At 44.7% G+C, this 26,938-nt stretch overlaps 1 protein-coding gene across 5 annotated transcripts in view; it reads left to right on the top strand.

Annotated features, from left to right (window-relative positions):
* EXTL3 (exostosin like glycosyltransferase 3) overlaps positions 1-26,938 on the top strand; it is a 136,278-nt gene that overhangs the window by 46,792 nt on the left and 62,548 nt on the right. For 2 of the 5 annotated variants that reach the window (XM_068553244.1, XM_068553247.1), the window contains exon 1: positions 24,778-24,910. The exons of 1 other annotated variant lie outside the window; for it this stretch is intronic. The gene's annotated coding sequence lies outside the window, so the exon portion shown is untranslated. Of the gene's footprint in view, positions 1-19,857; positions 19,878-24,777; positions 24,975-26,938 lie in introns of those variants that run through there. 2 more of the 5 variants (XM_068553246.1, XM_068553245.1) reach the window with 2 other exon arrangements.

Here is a 26,938-nt window from a genome sequence, read left to right on the forward strand (position 1 = left end):
TTCTGGTAAGAGCTTTTTTCCTGCCTTGCAGGCAGCTATCTTCTCATTGTGTGCTCACGTGGCCTTTCCTCAGTGAGTGGACCTGGAGAGAGAGAGAGATGTCTCTCTTGTATTCTCTCTCTCTCTCTTTTCTTTTTTTTGGCCCTGCAGCATGTGGGATCTTAGTTCCCCGACCAGGGATCGAACCCGCGCCCCCTGCATTGGAAGTGCGAAGTCTTAACCACTGGACTGCCAGGGAAGTCCTCTTATTCTCTTTTTATAAGGCCACAAACCCTATTGGATTACCACCCTACTTTTATGACCTCATGTAACCTAAATTACCTCCTAAAAGCCCTACCTCCAAATACAGTCACACGGGGGGTTATAGTTTCAACATATGAATTTGGGAGGGGCACCATTCACTCCATAGCACCGGGAGTCAGAATATGGGGGTCCTAACCCAGATCCTGTCACTAAGTGGCTGTGATCCTGAGGGATATATCACTTGATTGTTTTTCTGGGTTTCAGGGCAAACATTTTTGATGCTGGGGAATGGTGACCCCTTCCATGGTGATACAGGGTCCTGAGTTGAGGAACAACCTGAATTTTGTTCATTGTATCATTTACTCTGGCCAGAGAGGGGACCAATATATTGAAAACCATTTTGAAAATAATAAACCCTGAAAGAGGGCCAGAGATTTTAAGGCATCAGCAAGAAAAGTTCAGTTTCCCAGAGAGCCTTCTGGATAACTAGGGTTCTATAGTTCACCAGCACCAAAAGTATGACAAAAAATCTGTGCAGGGTCTCAGTGATTAAAGAAAGGAATAAGCCCAAAATCTGAGACCAATTTTGGTGGCTGATCTTCCAGCCAGCATCAGGGCAGAAGGAAAGGGCCAACACTCACAGAAGAACATTGAGCACCTCATTCATGAAATCACCTGCCGTGGTTTCGTGTAACCCATGTCATTCTCTCTCAGAGTTTTTTCATTTTGTGTGAGCAAGCACCTGAAGTATTTTTTCAGATAGGATGAGTGTTGTAAACTGCTTGAGTTTTTACAGGTCTGAATATTGTATTTTGAATGATTCTTTATAGAATTCAGAGTTCAAAATTCTTTCCCTTGGGAGTTTGAAGACTGGTCTAGCCACCAGTATTGCTGATGAAGTCTGATTAATTCTCTTTCCTCTTTATGTGCATTTTTCCCCCTTCCTGGAAACTTTCAAAATTTCTGGAAGTCTGAAATTTCACAAGGATGTAAGTGAGTTGGGTCTTTGTTTACTCTGCACAGCAGTCAGTGGGCCTTTTAATCGGAAGACTTAGGTGTCTTTTCAACTCAGGGACACTTTCTCTGAGATCTATGATGATTTCCACCCTTTCCTTATTTCGTTTTCTCCTTTTGGAATTCCTCTTAAAGAAAGATAGGACTACATGAATGTGTCTTCCATGAGTCTTATCTTTTCTCCCATATGTCTATATTTTTGTCTATTTGCTCTTTATATTGAAAGTTCTCCTTTATTTTCAGATCACGGTCTTTGCCTGTGTACATTCTAATAAACTCGATCCATCTATTGGATTTTACCATAATTACCAAGCAGTCTTTTTGTTGTTGTTGTTCTTTTCTAGGTCAGTTTTCTGTAGTTAGTTGGAGGGCAGAAGCTGAATTTGCTTAGGGAGAATAGTGGAGGCCCTGACCTCCCTAGCTGCTCAGAATGCTATTCCTTAATGAATCACCGTAGTGATGGTCTGTGGTGCCCTTCTGCACTTTCTATCTTTACTACCCAGTTTGAAGCTTCCATGGAACTTCTTCTCAAGACCTGCGTTTCTGTTAAGTGTTTGAGCTGTGGTTTCTTTAGCTTGTTCCTTGTCAATATCATTCTGATGCTTTCTGCCCTCTGGGAGGTCTCAAGATCTCTGGTCTGCTCATGGCCACCTTTCTTATGTTTGTACTTTTGTTGTCATTCCATTCTTTCTCAAAATATCTTTTTCAGCTTTTCAGTGGGTCCTTGGATGGGAGAGGAGAAGGATCTTGTACTCAGCTCACCAGTTTAAACTGGAAGGCTCTTTTCCTTTCTCAAAACTGTAGCCTGTATAGATAAGTTCACTTGTACACTTTTTTTAGATTCCACATATAGGTGATATCATATGATATTTGTCTTTCTCTGTCTGACTTACTTCACTCAGTATGACAGTCTCTAGGCCCATCCATGTTGCTGCAAATGGTACTATTTTGTTCTTTTTTATGGCTGAGTAATATTCCATTGTATATATGTTACAATAGCCAGGACATGGAAGCAACCTAAACGTCCATTGACAGAGGAATGGGTAAAGAAGATGTGAAAAACAAACAAACAAAACAAAAACAGTAGCCTGGTTTGCTCCTTCCTGCCTCCTACTCTCTGGCTGATCTCCTTGGCTTACAGAAAGGTTCCCACAATCATGCGTTCTGGATACTTCTCCTGGAAGGCTGGGCTTGAAGACCAGGGAGCTCTCTCTAATGGCAGGCTTGCTGACTCTGGGACTGCAAGGATGAGAGAGCTCTTCCAGTGTTTACCTAGGCCCTGTCAAAGAAAAATTGCTTTGGACAAGTTACGTAGGCAAAGAAGACTTTATCCAAGACTAATGCGATAAGGTCAAGACTGTGGCAACAGGGGTGAGAGATTGAACTCAACTCTCAATACAGCAGAGGTAGCTGGAGGATTGTAGCCAATGGGCAGGATGAGCGGCATCAGTGGATGGAAAATACCAGGAGGAGCTTGGTTAGATACCAAGGGTTGTGGGATTCTTGCTAAGCTGGCTTGGCTGGATTCTTGCTGAACTGAGCTGAAGCAGGCTAAGGATGGAAGGCCCAGGACACAGCCTCATCAAGAGGAGAGCTCAGAGGAGCTGGACCAAAGTCTGGTCAAAGAAGGGTCCTTGTCAGCTTCTCCCTTATTCTACATACAAGGTACCATGAATATTTCTGGTCAATGCTGGGACTCTTGGCTTTCTGGGCAAGTGGTTACCATCCTAATTAGATTGCTAGCCCAGGCCTAATGGGATCTCTCTACCTATCTATTAATTTTTTTATTGGATTGGTGGTATTTCCTTAAAGGTTGGTCATGCCTAGCACTTTGAAAGGCAAAAGTGAATTGTGGTTACGAGCATGTGCTTTGGAATCAGAAGCACGTGGGGTCAGATCCCACCTCTGCTAGTTGTTAGCTGTGTGAGTTTGGACGGGTCACTTAAAATTATCTTCTTCCTAGAGTTGTTAACTATTACTGTAATTATCATTGCTCATTAAATGGAAGCTACCATTAATATTATTATTATTTTGACCCAGATTCAAATCATCTGGATCTCCTCAAGCCAACTCCAACAGTATTCCCTGTATCATGACTAATATACAAATGTCCCTGGGCCTGGCAGATTGGCAAATATCTCCTAGGTACTGGTAACCTATACTGTAGCCCTGCTTGCTCCAAAAGAAGCAGAGTCCCTGAAGCCCTCTATGGTAGCTCTCTTACTCTGCATAGCAATTTAACTTGCACTGCACTAACTATGAGGGAAGCTAACTTTATTCCAATTGCCTTAAGCATCAAGGCATTGGGACATTCTTTTTTATGGCGTAGTTGTTAAAGTAGTTACCTACATCAGTACTTAAAAGTGGAGTGGAGTGTTAATGTCGTAGAGCTTGTCTGCTCTTCCCTGCTTATCATATGCTTCTCTCCAAGTTACTCTTATTAACTGATTTGTCCTCCATCGCCTCTTGACTTTCAAAAGTACATCTACAAGCTTTCAGAAGTTTGAGAAGGAATGTGTGTGTTGTACCAAGTTAGGGGGCAATGAAGAGGAGAAAACCCTGTCATTTTTGTAGAGGACACATAGAAGATTCAAGACAAAGGACAGAAATGAAACAAGATCCTTGCAAATCATAGAGACCGTGGGTGCTGTTTCTGCTTCTGGTATCACCTCTAACGTCTTTATTCTTGGATAGTAATAGAGAAAATTCAACATTACAATGGGTAATAAATGAGCATGTGTTTCCCTTCCAGCAAGTCTCAAACCTGACATCACTTCCAGGGCTGACAGCACAATAAGGCTGAAATCACCGGTGAATCATTGAATCTGAATCACCTCTACCAAAATGTCAAGTTACAGACATCCTTTAAAGGGACCTTGGTAGCGGTTGCTAGGAATAGTGCTGATTTTTAATGAAGTATAAATTAAAGAAGAAAAGAAGTGAGTTAGAAAGAGATTTTTGTCCAGTGCTGTATTAGTCAGGAGTCTCCAGAGAAACAGAACCAATAGGGTATGTGTGTGTGTCTGAGTGTGTGTTTATATATATATGTATGGAAAGATATTTATTATAAGGAATTGGCTCATGCAGTTATAGAAGCTGAGAAGTCCCAAGGTCTTCAGTCATCGAGCCAGAGACCCAGGAGACCTGATGGTTTAATTCCAGTCTGAGTCCAAAAGCCTGAGAACCAGGAGAACTGATGGTGTTAAGTTCTCTCTCAAAAGCTGGCAGGTTTGAGACCCAAAAAGAGCCAGTGTTTCAGTTTGAGTCCAAAGGTGGGAAAAAGACCGATGTCCCAGCTAAATAGGCAGAAAGAGTTCCCTCTGACTCAGCCTTTTTGTTCTATTCAGACCTTCACCTGATTGTATGAGGCCCACCCACATTAGGGAGGTCCATCTGCTTTACTCTGTCTGTTGATTTAAATGTGAATCTCCTTCAAAAAGACCCTCCCAGGGGACTTCCCTGGTGGTCCAGTGGCTAAGATTCCATGATCCCAGTGCAGGGGGCCCAGGTTCCATCCCTGGTCAGGGAACTAGATCCCACATGCCACAACTAAAGACCCCCGCATGCCACAACGTAGATCCTACGTGCTGCAACTAAGACCCAGCACAGCCAAATAAATAAATATTTAAAAAAAAAAAAAAAAAGACTCTCTCAGAGACACCCAGAATCATGCGTGACTAAGAAGGCAGGCTCATGTGTGATCACACAGGATCTTCGTTGCGGCATGTTTAGTTGCAGCATCTTTTAGTTGCGGCATGCGAACTCTTAGTTGTGGCATGCACGTGGGATCTAGTTCCCCGACCAGGGATTGAACCCAGGCCCCCTGCATTGGGAGTGCGGAGTCTTACGCACTGGACCACCAGGGAAGTCCCACGATATGGTCTTCTTAAGGCAGATCAGATTATTCTCTCCTGGTGGTATCGATCGTCAGGTATAGCACTTATACTCCTGACTTTACTGGTTCTCAAAGTGTGGTTCCTGGGTCAGCCACAGCAGCATCCCCTGGGAATTTGTTAGAACTAGAAAATCTCAATCCCACCCCAAACCTACTGAATCAGAAACTCTAGGGGTGGGACCCAGAAATCTGCATTATAACAACCCTTCTGGGTGATTCTGATGCTTGCTTAAGTTTGAGAACGGCTGACCTAGTATATTTGCAGTTCAGTTGCTTGCTAGTGATGAATATATCTTGAAATTGAGCGAAAAGCTAGAGAGGCAACAAATTATAACCCTAGAGAACTCCAAAATGGTAGAGATCCCGTTCTTCCTTTGAGCGGATATTTTTGTCAGTGTATGGTGAATATAAGCCTTGCTCAGTTTAGTCACATGTCCTTTTATGTGTTTTCATCAGTGTGAAGAAGGCAGGCTCACCCACAAGTGGCATGTGTCATACCTCGGTGTCCTTTACTAGTGCATTGAAGAAGATCAGAACTGACGTTCCTCTCTGAAACGTGTAGGACAGGCGAACCTCGTTTGCTGAATGGTTGAAACACAAGTTCTACTTCCTGTGGTCCAAAGGGTGTGAAATGGATGAGGGGGAAGAGACCTCTGCAGGTAACCTTCATATTGTGGTTCTGCCTTTTAGCATTTTCTTACCTCTGTAGGCTGACAGAGCTCCTGGAGGTGAAAGAAGCTCATTTAAGGTAGACAGTGATTAAGCAGTCTTATCGTTCCTGTCAGCAGCCAAAGGACTTACGGCTTCCTCAGCTCTGTTTAGAAGAAAAGTCGTCCAGGGCCTCCTGCTTGCCTGTGTAGCAGCTACCGTGGAGAGAGTTATTTTCACATTTTTTCTTTTCAGAATTAAGTAGAGGGAGGGAGAATTATTTAGGAGGGACACATATGCCTGTTATTGGTAATAACAACAATTTGCTGTTGATGTTCTTTAAAAAAGCACGTAACAATTTTTCCTTGCAGAGTCCGAAGCCTCTGCATATATTACCAAAAGCACGAGAAGGTTACCCCCAGACTGAATTAGGTGTTCCCGCGTGTAACTCCCTAAACTTTTCCCTCTCATGGAATTGAGTACAGTGTTAAGATTATCTGCCTACTTGTTAGTTTCCTCATTAGAGGATAAATTCTGGGAGGGCAGAGGTTTTTTTGTCTTGCTTATTGTACCCACAATGTTCCTCACATAATGTGTGTTCAGTACATTTTTGTTGAGTGAGGGAATTTTATGAAACCCCCCAGGGGTCGGGGCCTGTGTGTGGTGCTGGCTGTACAAAGGCACATAAGGCAGGCTCCTGGCCATCAAGATATTACAGCCTTATAAAAGAGACAGACAAGAGTGAGTACTCCATAGGGTAAGGAAGACTTCACAGAGGAATCGACATCTGAGTGAGCTTTGGAAGGATGAATAGAAGCTAGCCAGGAAGACGAGCTGAGGTGGGAAGGTATGCAGAAGGTGTCAGAATCAGGTGCCAGGATGTGCTGGGATACACAGTTGTGAAGCTGCACGGGCCATTCCGAGAACTGGAGGTGATTCGGTATTACTGAAATATCTGTTGTGAATTTATGGAAGGGAGATGGATGGGGGGAAATACCCTTGAAGTGAGGCCAGTTAAGGGGCTTAGAAGTTAGCGTATGAACAATGGGGATTCATTAAAGGGATTTAACCAAGGAGGTCATGAGGTGGCCGCTGAAGGATGAACTGATTAGGAAAGATGAGAGCTGACAGGGCCCGCACTGGGGCGGTGGTGGACATAGAACTGTCTGTACACGAAACCGACCGGAAGGAGGTGAGAGGAGAGTCGAAATGACCATGTTGGAGGCAGAGCTGCCCTACAGCCCAGATTATTAAAATCAATGCAGATATTGGGTTCATTTTACACATACTGAATTTAGAAAACTGTGCACCCTTTTGGCAGAAAGGTCCAGAAAGCTACCAGCCATTCTGGGGGCTCAGAGAAGAGGCCAAGGATGGGGTGATCCTCAAATTTCCTCACACCTATGTTTAAACAGACAAATAACCAAATCAGCCTTTGGGTGGCTGAGATCACTTAGAGAAAGGATGAAGCTCGGGGAAGACGGAGGCCAAGACAGAGCCTTGGGGAGTCAAACATGAAAGTGACGGAGGCAGGCAGTCCAAGACGGTGAGGAAGCAGAGGCGCGGAGCACAGGCGGTGCTTCTCGGCTGTGCCTCAGAATCACCCGCGGCGCGTGTCACAGCACAGGTCTTGGACCCCCTCGCGCACAGAGGTTTTGATTCAGTGGGTCAGGGGTGGGCCTGAGAATCGCATTTCAGACGTGCTCCCGTCCGGTGTTGATGCCGCTGGTCCGCTGGCCACGCTCTGGGTGGCAGTGGAACAGGCTGGGATGAGAAGGCAAGGGGGGCGGTGGTTGCAGGGTAGATTGAGGTTTCTGGGGATGTAAGGACCTTGGGCATGTTTGTAGGTTGAGGTGAAGGATGTGGCAGAGACAGGGAGAGGTTGGACAACCTGGAGAGCAAGGGGATGATTAAGGAAGGAAATTCGCGGATGAGGAAAGAGGAAGGGTCCAAAGAAGATGGAGGCACCAGCCATGATGGTCCCAGTAAAAATGTCTATGGGCCATGGTGTCCCCTTTAAAAACCAAAGCCCCCTTGGGTAAGATGATTTTCTTGTAGCTTCCTCCTTTTCTATTTTTTTTTTTTTAACCTCCCACCTCCTCCAGCTGCTGTTCACTGTCACCTTTCTGACTCTCCCACTGTGCCTAGGAGCCTTTGTCTCTCTGCCAGTATTCTCTCAGTGCTGTCACTTCCGTGTACAGAGCCATAAAGAGATGACTTGCTACAGATGAATGATCAGTAATGAATAGACTTTCAGCAACACAAGGCATTTCAAGGGTAAAGGAACGTTTCAAAAGCTGTTGGATTATTATTGCTAAAATTGTGTTTCTACCACCTTCTTGCTAGAACTGTCAAGCTGTTTGACAGCTCCCCTGGGATGTCAGTCTCTGGTATCGCAACCCTGTGTCGCACAAAGACACAGCTCTCTCCCCTCTGCTAACCAAAGCCTGCTTCCTTGTAGCCTCAGAGCCTGCAGCCAATCTAGAAAAGCTTCAAAAATCACTTTGTACAATTTAAAAAAAACAACCACCACCCTGATTATAGCTGTGAGCAGCTATGGGCCCATGTGTGTCACACTGTTTGAGTTCAAGACAACAAAAATTTATTGAAGGCTCATCATAGAACAAGCACCACGAGAGGCACTGAGATCCAAAGATTAGAAGAATACTGTTGGGATTCTGAGAGGGCCTTCATGTCCCTCTCTTTTCTGAGTCCTGAACCAGACGACAGAGGAAACAGACTGGGATTCAAATATCACCTTCTTTGCTGCTTAAGCTGGTCTGGAGGATGTAGCTGGGACCCGAGGACAAAACAGGAATCTCATTTCTTCCTGCATGAACTGAACTTCACCCCTAGACATAGGCTAAGTCACAGGAAACTGCTTTACCGCTACTGCATGAACAGAGAAGAAAGTATATGGCCTGTGGGATAGACATCTCCGAGAGAGAAACTCAGCAGGAGCATGGGCAGTGAGTGTGTAATGACTCTGTACCTAGTCTTATCAATCACAGAAGTAATCTTTTCTTCCTGGAGGAGGAATAAATAAGGGAAGTGGGCAAAGAATAGAAGCTGTCTCCTCAATACTGTAGACAGAGAAAGTTTCTATGTTCTTGACCAAAGCAAACTGGGGAGATGGGAATAGCATGGGTTCTCCTTCATTTTCCAACCATTTGATCTCTTAACTCATGCGTTTTATAATCAGACCTCTGGCCCACTGAGGATGGGGCTGCCCTCCTGTGATACGTATGTCAGGAGCAATAAGACAGAAATGCCAGGGGTTGTATTCCAGGCATCAAGGGCAGTCAGCTCCAGCTTTCACAAGAACTTTCCCTCCTGTAGTGGCTTTGTGTGCCCGCCTGGGAACCAGTGGTGGGCTTCCCAGCTGTGCCTGCAGAAGGGTCCATAAAGTGACAGAACAGGTTCATTGATCAGATTAACTCCAGCACTGTGCTTTGCTCTGAACCAAAGGTTCATTTTCTAATCTAGTTCTCATCTCAAGAATGTCCAGCCATGTTTCGCTGTGAGCCCAAACTGTAGCGTCAAAGTACTCCAGTAATACCGTGACAGCAACATAAAATTGCCTTGAATTAGAATACTCCTCCCATGATTAAATTCCAAAAGGCAATTTAAGTTCCTGCCTCAAGAAGCTCTCAGTCTAATAGAATAAAACAAATGCTTAAACAAATAATTACAACCCAATCTGAGCATTTTAGGGTAAAAATAAAACCACAGCAGCTTAGAGGAGGCAGCATTAATTCTACCTGAGAGAGTGGGAAAAGGTTTCACTTAACTGATAGCTTTTCAAAAAACTATTTTGAAAAAATTTCAAACGTACAGAGAAGTTGCAAGAATGGTAAACATTAACTCAGATTCACCAGTTGTTAACGTTTTGCTGTATTTGATCTTTCTCTAGTTACACACACACACATGTGCGCACACACACACACTATTATTGTTACTATTAATTTTGCTGAAACTTTTTTTTTAAAATTATTTATTTATTTATTTATTTTTGGCTGTGTTGGGTTTTCGTTTCTGTGCGAGGGCTTTCTCTAGTTGCGGCAAGCGGGGCCACTCTTCATCGTGGTGCGCGGGCCTCTCACTATCGCGGCCTCTCTTGTTGCGGAGCACAGGCTCCAGACGCGCAGGCTCAGTAATTGTGGCTCACGGGCCTAGCTGCTCCGCGGCATGTGGGATCTTCCCGGACCAGGGCTCGAACCCGTGTCCCCTGCATCGGCAGGCGGATTCTCAACCACTGCGCCACCAGGGAAGCCCTGCTGAAACATTTTAAAGTTACAGACATCATCATCCTTTGCCCCTAAATACCTCGGGATGTATCTCTTAAGAACAAGGACCTTCTCTTAGGTAACCACAGTGCAGTTTTCAGATTCAGGAAGTTTAATATTGCTATAATGCTATTATATAGTAAAGAGTCCATTTTCTAATTTCACCACTTGTTCCAATAATGTATTTTATAGCAAATTTTTTTCAATCTAACATCCAACTCGGGGTTACATGTTATGTTTACTTGTCATATTTCTTTAGTCTCCTTTAATCTAGAACATTTCCTCAGCCTTCCCCTCCCTCCTTCCTTTCTTTTTTCATGATACTGACATTTTTAGATTATAGGTCAGTTGTCTGGTAAAACGTTCCTCAGCATGGGTTTGTTTGATTGTTACCTCATGGTTAGATTGCGTCATGCTTTCTTTTTCTTTTGAAATAATTTCAAACTTACATAAAAGTCAGAATTATATAGCTTTGCACCTTTTTTTAAGTTCCAAATGATTCTTCTCCAGATTCACCAATTTTTAACATTTTATCACATCTGCACTTGTTTTATCATTTTCCCTTTTCTCTTCCCTTTATGTGTGTTTGTATGTGTATGTAGGCATAGACAGTAGTTTTTTAAAAAAAATCTGAACCAGTTAAGATAGGTGTCACCCTTTAAGTGACAGCTTTTAAATTTTTTAAAATTTAAATTAAAATTGTGTATATTTAAGGTGTACAATGTGCTTTTGTATGCATGTACATACTGAAACGGTTATGATAGTTAAGCTAATTAACATACCGTTTCCTTGCCCCAGAATAGTTAACCTTGTATTGTGGTGAAATCTAACCTCTTAGCAAATTTCCAGTATTCAATACGGTATTACTGACTACAGTCATCATGCTGTACACTGGATCTCTAGACTTATTCATCCTTTGGCCAACATCTCCTTGTTTGCCCCCACCTCCACACCTCTGGAAACCACCATTTTACTCTCTGCTTCTATGTATTCGACGTCTTTAGATTTCACATCTAAGTGAGATCATGCAGTTTTTATCTTCCCGCGTCTAGATTATTTCACTTCGCATAATGTCCTCTGGGTTCATCCATGTTGTCACAAATGGCAGGAGTTTCATCTTCTTAAAGGCTGAATAATATTCCATTGTGTGTATCCATCAATGGATAATTAGGTTGTTTCCATATCTTGGCTATTGTGGATAATGCTGCAGTGAACATGGGAGTGCAGATATCTCTTTGAGGTACTAATTTCATTTCCTTTGGGTGTATACCCAGAATAGGATAGTTCTGTTTTTAGTGTTTTGAAGAACATCCATATTGTTTTCCATAAGGCTGGATGAATTTACATTCTCCCCAGCAGTGCGCAAAGGTTCCCTTTGTTCCACACCTTTGGCAACATTTTGTTATTGCTTGTCTTTTGATGGTAGCCATCCTAACACGTGTGAGGTGACATCTCGTGGTTTTGATATGCATTTCCCTGATGATTAGTCATGTTGAGCACCTTTTTTGTACTTGCTGACTTTGGCTCTCTGACCACTCTTTCTCTTTTGTACTTGTCGTCTTTGGAAAAATGTCTGTTTAGGTTTTTTCCCATTTTTTATTTGGGTAGTTTGTTTTCTGCCACTGAGTTTTAGGAGTTCTTTATATATTTTTTATATTAACCCTTATCAGATATATGGTTTGAAAATATTTTCTCCTAATCTGTAGGTTGCCTTTTCAATTTATTGATTGTTTCCTTTGCTATGCAGAAGCTTTTTAGCTTGTTTATTTTTGCTTTTGTTGCCCGAGTTTTCGTTGTCAGGTTAAGTGACAGCTTTTGAAAAAGTACTTGAGGGGATGAAGAAGCTTGCCAGTTGGACAGAACAACTTGGTGTGGGAAGGGAATTACAACCAGAGGGAGCAGCACGCGTGGAGATGTAAGCCAATATGTATATGATGTAGCTGGTGAAGAGTCAATAGTTTAGAGTAACCAGGATGGGGGAGAAGGGACAGGAAGGCAGTTGGACCTTGTTCCATATGAAAAAAGAAACGTTGAAGATATTAAAGCAAAGAAATGATAGCATCATATTATTTTTTAGAGAATTTAACTGTAGGGCAATTTGGAGGAGAAAGGGCAAAAGAGACCAACGAGGTGGACATTGCATTAGACCAGGTGATGATGAAGACCTAAAGGAAGGGAATGCAGGGGAATCTTTGTTGAATTCCAGCTATGCGCTGGCCATTTTGCATATGATAGCTCATTTAATTATCACAAAAACCTGAGGTCAGAGAGGTTAAGTAACTTGGCCAATAGTCTTGGTAAGTTTATGGCATAGTTAATATTTGAACCCAGGCCCATGTGGCTCTAAAGGCCACTCTGAACTACCCTGGGGTCATGAGGGACGGAACAGGACTGAGAGGTGGCCATAGGATTCTGGATATCAAACTCTGATAGCCAGTTGGACACAGTGGACAAGGGAGACAGGAGGATAACAGTTGATGTTAATGATGAAAATGGGGGAATTCCCTGGCGGTCCAGTGGTTAGGACTCCACACTTCCACCGCAGGGGGCATGGGTTCCATCCCTTGTTGAGGAAGTAAGACCCCATGAGCTGTGCAGCACGGCCAAAAAAAAAAAATGATGAAAATGGTTACTAAGAAGAAAAAGAATTGGTGAAGACAGAGAAAATGGTCATTTTGTTAATAGTCTCTATGACTTTGGGTTGGAAGGCTGGGTTTGTGCAATACCTAGGACAAGATGTCTAGTGGGCAGTTTGGCTCGAGAGCTCAGAAGAAAGGTCTAGGTTAAAAGTAGAGATTGGGCTGCGTTCACCCAGTGGGGTGGGTGCTGAATGAGAACAGAAGATGGCTAAGGGTGGAACCTGGGCACACGGACACTTAAAGGGTGGTGGAGAAAGAAGATCCAGGGAAAGAAAAGAGAAAGAGTGGTGAGAGAGCCAAGATTGGGCCATTTCAAGAACGTAGGTGACTAGGACTACCACGTATTCTGCAGAAGAATTCCAGAAGGAAAAGACTCATTGGGATTAATGACTGGGGAAGTCACTAGTTACCTTAATGAGAGCCATTTCAGTAGATTGGCGGGAGCCAGCCTTCTTGGGTTCAAAGAGTGAATGGTGATGGAGGAAGTGGACCCAGAGTAGAGATGACTTTTTTTTTTTTAATTAATTAATTAATTTATTTTTGGCTGTGTTGGGTCTTCGTTTCTGTGCGAGGGCTTTCTCTAGTTGTGGCAAGCGGGGGCCACTCTTCATCGCGGTGCGCGGGCCTCTCACTGTCGCGGCCTCTCTTGTTGCGGAGCACAGGCTCCAGACGCGCAGGCTCAGTAGTTGTGGCTCACGGGCCTAGTTGCTCCGTGGCATGTGGGATCTTCCCAGACCAGGGCTCGAACTCGTGTCCCCTGCATTGGCAGGCAGATTCTCAACCACTGCGCCACCAGGGAAGCCCAGAGATGACTTTTTTAAGAATTTTGGTGGATGATGATGATGATGGCAGTTAACATTATGAGGGCTTACAATTTGCCAGGCACTGGGCTAATGATTTACACTCATTATCCAGGATAATCCTTACCATACTCCTAAGAGGTAGGTGCTGTTATTATCCCCCTTTTCTTTCATTTATTTATTTGTTTATTTATTTAGCTGCGCTGGGTCTTAGCCGCGGCACGTGGGATCTAGTTCCCTGAGGAGGGATCGAACCCGGGCCCCCTGCATTGGGAGCCTGGAGTCTTAACCACTGGACCACCAGGGAAGTCCTTATTATCCCCATTTTTTGATGAGGACATTATTGCTGAGAGTATGTAGAGAGGTTGAGTAATATGCCCAAGGTTATACCATCAATAAACAGAATAAGGATTCAAAGTCTCAACCTTTCGGAGTTCAAAGCCTGTGTTGTATGATGATGGTACTTTAGGCCTGAGCCTGTACATAAGCAGTGGGGGAAGTGGGGGAAAGCCCCCGTGGTAAGGAGGATACTGACTTTACCTAGAAAAGAGAATAATTGATGGAGCCAGGTCTAAAGGAAAGATATTAGATCACATCAAAAAATAGAGCTACTGGGCTTCCCTGGTGGCGCAGTGGTTAAGAATCCGCCTGCCAATGCAGGGGACACGGGTTCGAGCCCTAGTCCAGGAAGACCCCGCATGCCGCGGAGCAACTAAGCCCGTGCGCCACAACTACTGAGCCGGCACTCTAGAGCCCGCTAGCCACCACAGCTACTGAGCCCGCCTGCTGCAACTACTGAAGCCTGTGCGGCTAGAGCCCGTGCTCCGCAACAAGAGAAGACACCGCAATGAGAAGCCTGTGCACCGCAACAAAGAGTAGCCCCCGCTCACCGCAACTAGAAAAAGCCCGCACGCAGCAACGAAGACCCAGCACAGCCAAAAATAAATAAATAATTAAATAATTAAAAAAAAAAATAGTGCCACTTTGGGACTTCTCTTTGTCAAAAGCCAGAACAGATGAGAGGAGAATCCGTGAATATGTACCTAGATGTCAGCTAAAGTAGCATTCTCTTTCGAGATTTAAGGGTTGAAATCAGCTTGTCCCCATCCCACATCCATTGGGGAGTTCAATGCCTGCTCCAAGATTTCTGTTAATTCCTGGGAGCTGATCTTATGGTTGCTTTGGCTTTTGCGTTTCTGCTTCCACTAAATTCTTCATCTCACTTGTAACTCAATTCCCTCGTTCTTATTCCTTGGTTCCACGCTGACCCAGTTGTAGAACTCAGACCCGCCCCTGATCTTTTTTTCCTGGATTTCTCCCCAAATCACTCACCTAAGGCATTTGTGCATGTGTCAGATATTACTGAAGGCTTAGGGGATTTTATGTCCTTAGCAACACAAACAATATAAAGTCCAATAATAGATATTTCTATTTTAAACCTAACTTTCAGCTCCGCTGTCCCTGGAGCTCCCTCCCCAAGCTTTTACCTCCCACGTTGTTGTTTGAGCCCCATTTCTCCTTATCCCCCTCCCATTTCCTCTCCTTTTTGCTCTCTTTCAGTCCTCATCTCCTTGGTCTTTTTTTCTTTTTTTAATGTAAAGCTCTGTTTAGCTATCTCTTTGCTTCAGTTTTATTGTAAGTCTAGCTTTCTTCTTTCATACTTCAAGCGTTCATATCAAGGTAGTTTCCTCAATAAGGCATTTTCTGTCCCTAAGAGGAGCTCTGACATCAGCTGCTAAAATAATAATCTTTCACCCCAATATTTATAGATAGGTTTAAAAGTGGGAAGACGGAATTTAAAAGAGATCATGTCTGTTGCTTCTGCTTTCTCTGTGAATATGAGATATGCTCATCTGTTGCGATTAAGGATGGGCTCGTAAAGATCTGACAGCCAAGGTGAGGGATTCTGTCAATAGAAATTTACCAGATTTCTAAAATATTATAAAATACCATATTTACATAGGATGATCCCTTTAACTAAACCTACAGACTTGTAGAATTGATTTCCTTGCTAGAGATGGATTCTTCAGTTTACTGAGTACTTAGGTCAATATGAGAAAAGTAGAAAAAGCAACGGAGAAGGAAAGAGCCGATGTAAGCAAACTAAAGCCAGAGTAATGGAGATCACAAGCCCTCACTAATCCTCTCTCTCCCAATGTAGGCATGAATAGATGTTAAGCGGTTTTGGCACTGTGTTGGGGCTAGAGAGCTGTTCATCTTGTAGCTGAAAAAGGATAAAGGAGTTGCATTAGTTATTTATTGTTCCATAACACATTACCTCACACTTTGTCATTTAAAACACAACTATTTATTATATCTCAATGTCTGTAGGTCAGGAATTCAGCAGCAGCTTAGCTGGGCCGTTCTGGCTCAGGGTCTTCCATTAGGCTGCAGTCATCCAGAGGCTTGACTGGAGCTGGGGTGGTCTGCTCCCAATTTTACTCACCTGGCTTTGGGCAGGAGGCCTCAGTTCCCTATCACGAGGACCTCTCTGTAGCGTTGCTCATGACGTGGCAGCTGGCTGCTTCCAGAGTGAGGGATGGAAGAAAGAGAGCAACCATGGTGAAAGCTGAAAAGCCTTGTATAACTTAATCTCAGGAGCGACATGTCATCACTTTTCCTGTGTTCTCTTGGTCACACACACCATCCCTGGTATAGAGTGGGAGGGGACCACAAGGGTGTGAATACCAGGGGCAGGGATCATTGGGGACATTTTGGAGGTCTGCTACCACAGGAGTCTTTCCACAATCCTTTTTTTGAGTGTGTCTGTGTGGGCTCATACTTTAAAATGCCAGGAAGGGGGATCTTTAGACAGACTGGTAGTTAGTTGACTTTTGGATTTAACGGACTAGTAAAATAAAAAATAACTGGTAGTGGTAGGGAGCAAAATAGGTATGTTTCAGTATTTTGTCATATAAGGAAGATAAAGAAAAAACTGCCATTTACCATTACCATCATTTCATAAAAACACATGTTAACACAAGAAAATGGAAAGGACATAATCTCAAAGGACAATCTTTTCAATTGAATAAATTTAGCTTTATTAAAAACTCACTAACTTGCCTTGGCTTTTCTCATTTAACTGTAGACTGATGAAAACTTCGTTTGATCTTGCTCTAAAAACTGTCATTCAGGAACCACTGAGACAGACATGGAATGTCTTTAGAGATGACTATGAGAATCATGTAGAAACACATATAGTCCATTCAAAGTAAGTGAAAAAAGGAGAAATGGAAATGGTTGATACATAAAGATAGCAATTTTATAAAATTGTGCTCATGAGCTGGAAGGAAGCCATAGAGTTGGCAAATATTTAATTTATCAGTTTTTGTGATTTTTTGGCTATTAATTTATGAACCCACTAATATTTACATGCTTATTGTTTAAGCTAATTGAATATGAAATATAAGGAAATATTGAGCATCATTGAAACATAGTTAAATGTACCTAAAAATGATACAGATGCATGTAGTATTTGAACTTTTAAAGGATTTTCATACTTAGCATTTTTCACATATGGTTAAAATATTTTTAGATTATTTACATCACTTATGTCAGCCATCCTTTTTACTAAATAATCACCTCTTCACCTTACAGTTATGCTTTTCTTCATAACCTACACAACGTAATGAAGTGTGTCCCTTTGTAACAAGAGGGTGAAATAATCCGACATTATCCATTAGAGTTGAGCTTTGGGTTGTTCGTTTGGGACCACAGAGTTGATATATTTGTAGCAATGTGGTCACACTTTCATTTGGTTTCATTTTTGACCTGTGGCGTAGTCTTTGCAAGGCTTCTGAAGGCTTGGGTTGACGAAGGGGTCAATGATAATTTTGTTCTGGGATTGACTGGGACCACTAGCATCATGCTCTCACTATTTAGGTTGAGAATTCATATTTAGGAATATTTGGGAAAATAGTATTTCTCTTTAATAAAATCTTGTTGCAAACCTTCATGAATTGGTTTAAATCTCTACATTTTTCTCTTGAAAATCTGGTTGGCAGAAACTGCTTTAAAAAAAATACATAAACCCATATGTTATTAAAAAGTTATATATTTTAAAAGTTTTGAGCAAGATTACATTTGGAAATTGCTCTTTCAATTTTGATTTTCCAGCCAAATTGGTTAACTAAGATGTTAACTGATGTTCTTTAAGTACCTCTAAGACACTTGGCTAATTTTCAGTTGGAATGCCTTGTTTACAGGAAGCATTTTTAAGTGAAAGTAGTGAGCAGTTGATTTTTTGAATCTATGAGTGACTTTTGGTATTAGGACAATTTTGGAGTCGTGGAGCTGCCTACAAATGTGACATTGGAACTCAGCCATCAGTGCTTGGCCTGACTTGTCTTTTTTTCTGGTTATAGCTCTCAGTGCATTAAGGTCTTCAACTAGTCATTCATGCCATGTTGTGGCATGTTGTACCTAACTGGGCACATTTTTACTACTCACTGGCCTAATTTAGGGCAAATGTTAGGTGCCTGTATATTTGCCTTTGGGGACATTTGCATCACTATTTGGCACTTCCAGGAGCAAGCTTAGGAAATTTTGATGGCATTTTGATATCTACTGATCGTCCAATGTGGCTGCCTCGGCAAAGCTGTGCTGACATGGTGAGCAGAGAATAAAAACACACAGGGGAGAAGGCTTTTGAGGGAAGAAGGGAACTTAGAGACAGATACATTATATTTGAGGGACAATGACTAATTTTTAGAATGTTAATTGGTCACTATAGATTACATGTCGTGTGTAGACAACAGGTTTGCCTCAGGCTAAGCTTCCTGATGTGAAACTAGTACAAAACTTCTTTTTCTTCTTTTTTAAAAAATTTTTATTGGAGTACAGCTGATTTACAATGTTGTGTTAGTTTCAGATGTACAGCAAAGTGAATCAGTTGTATGTATACATATATCCACTCTTTTTTTAGATTCTTTTCCCATAGAGGCCATTATAGAGTATTGAGTAGAGTTCCCTGTGCTCTACAGTAGGTTCTTATTAGCAAAACTTATTTTTCACAGCCACGTGCAAGGTAGTGAGGAAACGAGTTAAATCCTCTTTTTGACGATAATACGTGCTTTGTTTTGGGCCTCAGGTTAACTCAGTGTTCTTACTACAAATTATCGCAAACCACCCAAACTGTCCCACCTTTTGCCAGATGACAAAACAGCCTCTTTTTAACTTCAAAGCAAGGACTTTCAGACTGAGCCATTTAGCAGGCTAAAGAGTGCTATCCGTGGAGCCTCAGAAGATGACCTTTTGTCTTTTTTTGGCATTGATGGACCAAAGAGAAGAGTAACCTTGGAACTCTAATCTAGAAATTGTCATGCATTGTTCTAAATATAAGCCACAAAATTGCTCAATCATTTATATATAGAAAAGATCTTGAGTAGTGGTTGTCAGCACTTTCTTTGAAAATCAAAGCATTAGGGAGAGAACAAGTTCTTATCTGACTTAAACTCACTGATAATTCCTGAATCATACCTTTTGAAGGTTGCTGGGGGTCACCAATGGCTTGGTTGTGATTGATCTAGAAGCTTCGCTGAGTGGACTGTGGGCCTGGCCATCATCATGGAAACTGACAACTGGCACCTCCCTCCCTGAGACTTGAAGTAACTTTTATCATCAATTTCTCCTTCCATAGCACTAAAACTCCCTTCTCCTGGGTATTAACATTTTGGGGAAAATAGGTAATCAGTGGGGATCCTCCAAGAGAGCGTTTTGCTGAAATTTTTTAAATAAACAATTTCCTGGTATAAGAACACAGTCTTACTTAGTATAATTTGTCACATTATATGCGTTTTATGTTTCTCTGACATCTACAACTCAAACTATAATTCCCTTGTGAAAGAAGCGCTTACCAACTTCTTCAGACAGCCAGTTTTTAAATCTTTTTTTTAATCATTTCTCCGTTTAACAGAATCAGATGCCTTAGTTAAATCCATTAATGCAACATGCAATTCACGTTGCCATTTTCAGCATTTCCCTCGCACTGCAGTGTAGTCAAGTTGTTAAGATTTCAGGCTTCGGGATCAGACTGCTTGGGTCCAAATCCTGGCACCATCACCTACCGGGTGTGTGATTTGCGCGTTACTTGTCCTCTCTGGCCTTCCGTTTTCTCATCCGAGAAATGGGAATCATAATGGTACTTACTGTGTAGGGTTGTCATAGGGATTAAATGAGATAATACGTGCCACAAACAAACCTATTCACACTAATTTAAATAAGTAAGGTTTTCTTTTTTGTGCTAGTATGGTTACATGAGCAATCTGACGGATACCCAGCGGCGGGTGGGGCGCATGCGTACCAGAGCTGGAGAGTAAGCGGCCTCGGGGGCGTGTCCCTCCATCTCCCACAGGTTTGTTTGCTTCCTTCTGTGTATTGGCTCTATTTTCTGCAGATCAACTTTCTTTGCTTATCACTGTGCATATGTCCAGAAATTCTTTGCCTCAGATCTGTGCAATTTCTTAGCTGAAGCACTCTCTATCACCTGACTCAGCTTCAAAGTGTCCGGCTCCCAAGTGTCCAGGTGACAGCAAGTCCAGTCAGCTGGGGTTGGAGGGGAGGAGGCCGTGCAGTAGGAGTGGCGGCTCTTTCCAAAGGCTGACGGGGTTTAGGGTCTCTAAGAAGGTGGCGGATGGGGCCAGCGGTAATTGGCATCTCTAGGATAATCATAGCAACAGTGTTCAAGGGTGATTAAAGGCTCCTTGCCTTAACCATTAATTGCTTAATTTTAAAAACTTTAAATTGAAGGATACCCTACATATAGAAAAGGACACATATGATAAGTGTACGGCCTGATGGATTGGGACAAACTGAACGCACCTGTGTAACCGCACCCAGCTCAAGAAACAGCAGGACCAGCGCCCACGCAGCCCCTTTTGTTCCCCTCTAGTAACTACTTCCTAAGAGTAGACTAGTTTTGCGTTTTCATATTTTCCGTGAGTGGAATCATACCCTATATACTTTTTCATGTCTGGCTTCTTTTGCTAAACATTGAGACATTCATCAATTTTGTTGTGTATATTTGCAAAGCATTCATTCTCATTGCTGTAAAGTATTCCACTGTGTGAATACACTATACTTTAGTCTACCGCTGATGGACATTTGGGTAGTTTTTATTCTGTTTCTGTCTGTTTCTAGTGGTGCTGCCATGAACTGGTTTTGTTGAACATGTACATGTTAGTACTGATTACTTTTACCACCAGAGGCTTATATATGGTGTGGTGAATTATCTTCCATTACATATAATTGGATTGATGGTCTCTTAAGGGTGAATATTGTTATGATTTTATCTAGTGATTTCTTATTTTTTTAAAAATTAATTAGTTTATTTTTGGCTGTGTTGGGTCTTCGTTGCTGTGCGTGAGCTTTCTCTAGTTGTGGTGAGCGGGGTCTAGTCTACTCTTCGTTGCAGGGCGTGGGCTTCTCAGTGCGGTGGCTTCTCTTTGTTGCGGAGCATGGGCTCTAGGCATGCGGGCTTCAGTAGCTGTGGTACACGGGCTCAGTAGTTGTGGCTTGCGGGCTCTAGAGCGCAGGCTCAGTAGTTGAGGCGCACGGGCTTAGTTGCTCCACGGCATGTGGGATCTTCCCGGACCAGGGCTTGAACCCATGTCCCCTGCATTGGCAGGCGATTCTTAACCACTGCACCACCAGGGAAGTTCGATTTCTTATCTTTTTATGTTGTGACTTTCATGGCATGAGGGCAGGGTCATGTTCTAGACATTTTGCATATATGAAAGAACCTTGCATATATTTTGGTAGGTGCTCAGCTACTTATTGATGTAATGAATGAACAAGTCAATGAATGGTGTATGCCTCCTTTTCTGGGAACAAGCCCTATTTATAGGAGAGGTTCCAACTGCTATATTTAGACAAGGTTCACCTGCTGCTCAACCAAGGCTGAAGGCTGATTGATCGAGGGGTGGAAAAGGGACCCAAGCCAGGCCAGTCATGTCTCTTTTCTGGGAATTTAAAGTTTGGAACCAAAAATAAAGAGAATGGGCACTGCTGAGTCCCTATGACCACGCTTTAGAGGGAAGACCAATAGGCTCCTGCTATTAGAAGCCTACAATATGTTGTAAAAGGTCATAATATGGAGAGGTCTCATATCAGCGAAGATGAGCTTCATTGTATGTCCTGTTGTCTTGGCTTTCTTTCTGGAGGAGAGCCCCTGTGAATGTGATTGTATTTCCTGAGCCAGAACTTAAAATAGAAAGGTAACAGCCCAGGAGAGGACTTGAAGCCGGGAACTAGGTGTGAGACTGCAGAGGACAGATGGTAGAGATCCTACACGTCAAGGCTTTAAGCCTTGAAAATTGATTTAACGTGCAGGTAAAGAGAGATGTCAAAGATGACGCCAGGGGAATTCCCTGTTGGTCCAGTGGTTAGGACTTGGTGTTTTCACTGCCAAGGGAAGATCCTGCAAGCTGCGTGGCGTAGCAAAAAAAAAAAAAAAATGATACCAGGTTTTGAGTTTCTACGTTAGGAAAGATGATGGTCACACTATTATAAATAAGGGCATTTGAGGAGAGCATAGGGGGAAGGGATAAAGATGAGTTCAGTGTGGGATACATTAAGCTTAAGGTCCTGGTGAGACAACCAGATTGTTCTGGTCAAGAATATTGACTTTGAAGTTGGGGAGACTTGGAGTTCCATCTGTACTTTGCACTTCACTCTGTGACCTTGGGCACCTTATTTATTTAGCCTCTTGACATGTCAGTTCCCTATCAGTAAGCTGATATCACCCTGCAAGGATTTAAATGAGACAATGCCGACCAAGGGTTTAGCTTAGTATTCATAAAATAGGTATTCATAGGATGATGATGGTGATGTCTCCAGTGCAGCTGGAAAATAGGGACTGGGGCGATGCAGTGAGGGATCTGCTTCGAGGCTGAGATGACGCTAGGAAGAGAATGCGGAGAGGAAAAGAAAGTGGCCCGCATCATAGCTAGAGAGATGAACTGTGGGAGAAAAGAGGCTCACAAGATCCAAAGGAGGCAGGTGCTCAGCAGCACTCAGGGCTCTGGGGATGTCAAGGTTCGACCAAATTTTGGTTGGGTATCCTTTTTCACCCTAAATCTTGAACTATTGTTGGAATCAAATAAGTCGGCGTTAGGGGCAGCAATGTTAAGTCACTCAGATGTAGAAGACGACATTTAGGATGAGTCCGCCAGGAAGCAGCTATCTGCAGGCCCTCTCTTGTCTGCGTGGAGATGAACCAGTGCTTGGTGATGAACCAGCCCTGGCTTCTGGGCTTCTGTTGCGCCTCCTCCCACACTGCCAGACTTTTGCCTGCTGCCACAGACCTCTGGAGGAGAGCCAAGAAGATGAAGTGTGAAGGGAAAAAAAAAAAAAAAAAGAACAACTTTAGGCTATTCTTGATATTTGGGCAACAGAACAGTTTTCCCCATTTTCATTTCATTTCTTTTGATTTTTAAAGCATTTTGATTTTTGCTTCCCTGCCTCCAACTTTTCTCAACAAAGTTGGTAAAAGTTAGAAAGGATTTTTTTGTGTGTGATTTTATTAACTTTATTTTTGGCTGCATTGGGTCTTTGTTGCTGCACGCGGGCTTTCTCTAGTTGTGGTGAGCGGGGGCTGCTCTTCATCGTGGTGTGCAGGCTTCTGATGTGGAGCACAGGCTCTAGGCGCATGGGCTTCAGTAGTTATGGCACGCGGGCTCAGTAGTTGTGGCTCGCGGGCTCTGGAGCGCAGGCTCGGTACTTGTGGCGTACGGGCTTAGTTGCTCCGCGGCACGTAGGATCTTCCTGGACCAGGGCTCGAACCCGTGTTCCCTGCATTGGCAGGCGGATTCCTAACCACTGCACCACCAGGGAAGCCCAGAAAGGGGTTGTTTTTGTACATATATGACGGTGGTACGACTTTGAAGGTTTAAGTTTGTCCTTAGTAATAAAGGGAAAAGGAGAGGTAAGAGTGCGGTGAGAGGGGAGAGTAAGGAGATGTCAGGAAAGAGAGAAGAAAAGGGGGATCAGAAAAAGGAGGGGTGGATGGGTTTGGGGAGATGAAGAGTGTGCTCTGGAGAACAGGTTGCTAGGTTTTTAAAAGTTTTGTTTTGCAAATGGAAGCCTTTGCCCAAACTGTCCCATGTCGGCCTCTGGGCTCCACCAGGAAGGGTGTGTGGATGAGACAGGGCAGCTGTGGAGGGGTCTCAGGGGGGTGCAGTTTGTCTAACGTACAGACCACCCAAGTACGGGGATCCCAGCCCACCCCTGCTTTGCCTCCCCAGCTTCTTCGGGTCCTGGTGTGTGTCGGGTTCCCTGGTTGGAAAACCCTGGAGTAGAAGCCCCGCCCTTTGGAAATTAAAAGCATGTTTAAAAAAAGTTGAAGCAAATTTGATCTTAGATCATATTGCATTTACGGATTTTAAATAATGGCTTAAACGCATTCCTGAGTGAACAGTAATAATCAGGTGTGTCTTCCAGGACTGGTGGAGTTCCTTCACCCACTCCCATCATTTCAGTTATAAAGTTTTGTCCTGACTTTGCAAGTGTGGAAGTTGACAGCGACGCGTCTCTTAGGGCCGTAGGAATATGTGCGCTTTTCCGCTCACAGGGGTTGGCTCGTAAGTATTTCAAACGGCATCGCCTTTTCCTCCCAGTTTTGGTTGATCACGCCAACACGACTAGACTAAACCATTGTTTTTGCAAAGCCCCGGGTTTTTTTCCCCTAGGCATTCACGCCGTCCGGCCTTTTCTTTGTTGTTAAATAATCAGAGTGTTTCACAACTCCAGACCATTGCCGGAGACCGGTCAGCTCATTGAGGAAGGCCTTTTCTGTGGGGATGGCTTTATTTTTACACCTGAAGTTCACCGGGCCGCTCCAAGCGGCTGAGGTTCTGGAGTCAGAACGCGATCCAGAACCGGCGGGAGCATTCTCTTCGCACCCCCCGGAGAGGTTTTTCGGAAAGGGTGAGGGGCATTGGTAGGACGCGGGTCTGAGGGCCCAGAGGGGCGGGCACGCGCTTCCTCCCCGCGGGCGTCTCCCACAATCCCCGGCGCGGCCGCTCGCGGTGCCCAAGGCCTTGGCGGCCCTTCGGGCGCGGTCGGCAAAGTTGCTGACGCCTCCGCCCCGCCCCCTTTGCCCCCGCCCACCGCCTACTCCCCGCCCCCCACGCTCCCCCCGCGCCCCCGCCCCCGCCCCCACCCCCACCCCACCCCACCCCCCGCTCGCGAGCGCCCGTGTTCGGCCATTTCCGGCGCGGCGCACTTCGGCAAGTTCCGCCGGCGCTGGTCGGAAATGGCTGCCAGCCTGCAGGGGGAGCTGAGGATCCGGCGCGGCCTGGAAGGCGGGCTGCAGGCGGCGAGAGCGGCTTTTGGGAACCCGAGTCTCGCGCAGGAGGCGGTGGCGGCTCGTCCCTGAACTGGAAGCCGGTAGGACTCCTGGTGGCGGCGGGAGCCCGGAGCAGCCGGGGCGCCAGCCCGGAAGGGGCTCGTGGTAGGGATCCCGGGGCCGGTCGCGAGCGCCGGGCACCGGGCGGGTCCGGGGCCGGCCGCTTCGGGGCCGCTGGAGCCGGCGAGAGGCTGCTGCCCGGTACGGCGGGGGCGTGCAGCCTCGGAGTAGGCCTTCCCAGACGTCTCGGGAGAGGACTTCCAGAGCCTTAGCCACCAGCGAGCGGGGGGGGGGGGTAACGTAACGGGCCCCCTCGGGGGTATGGGGGGGTCTAAAGGCGACCTCCCCACCCCCAGACGCCCCCTATAGTCCCAGTTACCTCGCACCCACCTCCACCCCTTTTTCTAAAGGCTCGGCCTCAGCTGTGCAGCCCTCTCCCCTCCTTTCCCCCCCGTGTTTGTCCAGCTGCTTGTGCAGAGCATCTTCGGCCCACGAAGGGGCCTCCCAGACTGCCCCCCTCCCCTTTTCTGCGTGCACACACTCCCAGGTCTGCTTTCCGCTGCATTCAGACACAGCCGCCAGCAGCTGCTCTTCCTCTGGCTCTTTTCACCAGGCTCACCTCCTTTCATGAGGAGCCCACAGTCAGAATAGCCACTTCCTGCCCGAGGGTCCAGGTGCTGCCGTTCTGTGCTTCTGGGGCCCTGGGGCCCAGGCTCTGAAGCGATGGGCCCAGCGCTGCTTGGGCAGGAGAGGGGCTGCGGAGTGCGCGTCTACACGACTGAAATCTTAGCCGAGTTATCCGGATTACCCCGCACGGTTCAGTGCGAATCCGGAACCCTATGGAGACCGGGCAGGGCTGCCAGACTGCAGAGAGGCTGTTTCTCTTCTCCACGTTGAGCCAGTGGTTCAGAACCTTTTTAGGTTTTTGTGGCTCTCAAAAGACTTGAATTTGGTGGATTCCTCCCGCCTCTTCAAAAATTCTAAGGGGCTTCATCAAGTCCTCTCGGTTCTACTCCTTTGGAGGAGGAGAGGCAGAGCACATGTCCAGTTTTTTTCCCCATATGTGGTTTATCTAAGAGGTCTCTTTATATTTCTTCTCCTCGCTTTCTTTCTCCGATTTAGGTAGCTTCATTTTTGAAGGCTGAGCTCCCCATGTTTTCTTTCGTTTTTTAAAAAATCTGTGCATTGTAGTCACGAAGACGGCATTTCCCCCCGTTTTGCTCAGCCAGTGTCTCGCACTCTGGTTCAGTTATTCTAAGTGTACTGAGTTCCTGAGATCGTAACCTGGGAGGTCCTGATAGTCTTGAGTGGAGCTCAGCGTTCTCACCAACTTTTACCAGGGGGACTTTTAAATATTTCATGGTGAAAGAAGACCCATGTTCTTAAACTCATACTTGGTGTGTTAAAAATACCTTTTCCTGTGGGAATTTCCTGATCTTCTGCCTGTGAGGAGTCGTTAGTACTCATAAATATTGATATGAGGGAAACTGGCCTCAGTGCTTTCCGGAAGAGGATTAGAATCGTGAATGTTCAGAATACTTGGAACATGGTTTATTTAATACTTGAAGGGATGGCCACTGCTCTCCGGGGGCATACCTACTGGACAAACAATTGCCGGGCTTGCGTCTTCAGGTCCCCACCCCTCACTTTACTAAGGGGAAGAAAACCTGGCATTAAATGCTTAGCGTATGTAGTTGGAATCTTTTTATGATTAGGCCTCAGTGTTTTAACCTGTGAATACAAAGAGTTTAAGCAAACAGGTTTGAGAGAAATGAGTCAGGGGTAAAGTTAAGCCTGAGAAGTAGACCTCTAGGGGGTGAAGAGGGGAAATTCAAAGGATGGCTTGACGCCATCAGAAGAATGTATGGGGATTAGATAAGGACCTGCCCTTTCCCTCAGGGCTTTAGGCTAGCTGTTGAATGAAAACTCACTGAAGGGTGGTGCAGGAGTGAGGCCTTGGCTGCGTGGGCTGTGTGTGTGTGTGGGCTTCCCTAACTGAGCCAAGACTGGTAGATGGTCCCTTGGAGGAGGGTTGGAGATACTGCCTGAAGCAGAAGGAGATTCAGGTA

The sequence above is a fragment of the Eschrichtius robustus genome, chromosome 10 (assembly GCF_028021215.1).
Source record: "Eschrichtius robustus isolate mEscRob2 chromosome 10, mEscRob2.pri, whole genome shotgun sequence".
NCBI lineage: Eukaryota > Metazoa > Chordata > Mammalia > Artiodactyla > Eschrichtiidae > Eschrichtius > Eschrichtius robustus.